The sequence below is a fragment of the Sinocyclocheilus grahami genome, unplaced genomic scaffold, assembly GCF_001515645.1.
Source record: "Sinocyclocheilus grahami isolate Dianchi unplaced genomic scaffold, SAMN03320097.WGS_v1.1 scaffold1557.1, whole genome shotgun sequence".
Taxonomy (NCBI): Eukaryota; Metazoa; Chordata; class Actinopteri; order Cypriniformes; family Cyprinidae; genus Sinocyclocheilus; species Sinocyclocheilus grahami.
The window spans coordinates 192,077-193,645 of record NW_015506736.1 but is presented as its reverse complement, the minus strand read 5'-3'; positions in this window follow the sequence as shown (position 1 = coordinate 193,645).

Below are 1,569 nucleotides of genomic sequence, written 5' to 3'. Positions count from 1 at the left end.
CATTAATAAATGACAATTGACATTGAACATAAATAAATACTTAAAGTAGCAAAAACACAAAATAAAAACAAAAATTAGATGTGATGAAGACCGAGTTCCAAATCCTCTATGATGCCTTTAAAATCCATCGTTTTGGTGTGACTGAGTGGCAGTTTCTGTGCAGATGATGAGGTTGTGGGATGTGATGTCCCCATCATATACATTTAAAGACAATGATTAGTTACACAGTCTACAGTTTGTCTATTGCATTTGTTTATGTAAAAACACTTATGTTCATGTGAGCCCTTCACAATCTTAAAATAAAAATAAAAAGTGATATAAAGACATGGCATAGCTTTAATATTTTTTTGTGACTATACAAAGTTTGTGATATAGCTGAACAATATTAGAGACATTTTGGATCACAGTGAGCTCACACTTAACTAACAGATTGAGAGTGTAACACAATGATATCACAGTGGTCTCACATGGTATGAGCACAGACAGTGAGAGCGCTGTGAGGTTACACTATAAGCTCACTGTCACCTCACATTGTGACCACATCATGAGTATCCTAGGAGCTCATGGGGAGATCACTGTGAGATCAGATTTTTGGCTGGGAAGTTAACAGTGAAACCTCCTCCAAAACCTTTGAGATAAATGTCAGTTTAGAGATAGGCCGGTAGTTATTATGCACAGTGTGGTCAAGATGAAATCCTTTCAATAGAGGCTGCACAATAGCATGTTTACAACTTGCTGGAAATACCCCGTTTAAAAAGAGCTTTTTAGTGTCTAAAACCTACCTGAACAAACGGCCCGGTAAAACACGAGAGTTTCATCTGAGAGATTATTTTGGTTAACTGAGATGCCATTTACTGGTTGAAAACTTGTAAAGCTAATCATGGAGAGGCCAACTGGGAGTGGTCAGTGTCAAGAGCACCTGGTATTACAATATCTTATAGGGTCTATTAGGTTTTACATAAAAACAACAACAGTACTTACATTTTTTTTTAATGACATGTGAAATGAAATGTCAATTGTGTGTGGGCCACAAACTAATGTGGGGTTAGTTGTAACCAGTGTTGGGCAGTAACGCATTACTTAGTAACGCGTTACTGTAATTTGATTACTAGTTGCCAGTGGAGACCTGCTCCCGAGAGACCTGATGCAACAGCAGCGCGGAAGAAGATCTTGTGCGAGTGCTGGTGCGGGCAGGTAGAGACTCGTGTGTGTGTGGGATGCGGGAGAATAAAATGATTCTTTAATAACAAATATTTATCGGGAGCGTGTATGCTGGGATTTCATAAATTTCATGGAGAAAAAAGTAACGTAACTAGTATTGTAACTAATTACTTTTGTAATAAAGTAATCAGAACAGTAACGTGATTACTTTTAAAAGGAGTAATCAGTAATTAGTAATTTGATTACATTTTCAGAGTAACTTGCCCAACACTGGTTGTAACACACATGATTTAAACATTTCCACACATAGCTTGTATTACAAAACTTACGGTATTTACTAGTTGTCATATCAACACTATATAGAGAAAAAATAATAATGTTCCAAAATTCAGAAATCTCTTGAAGATA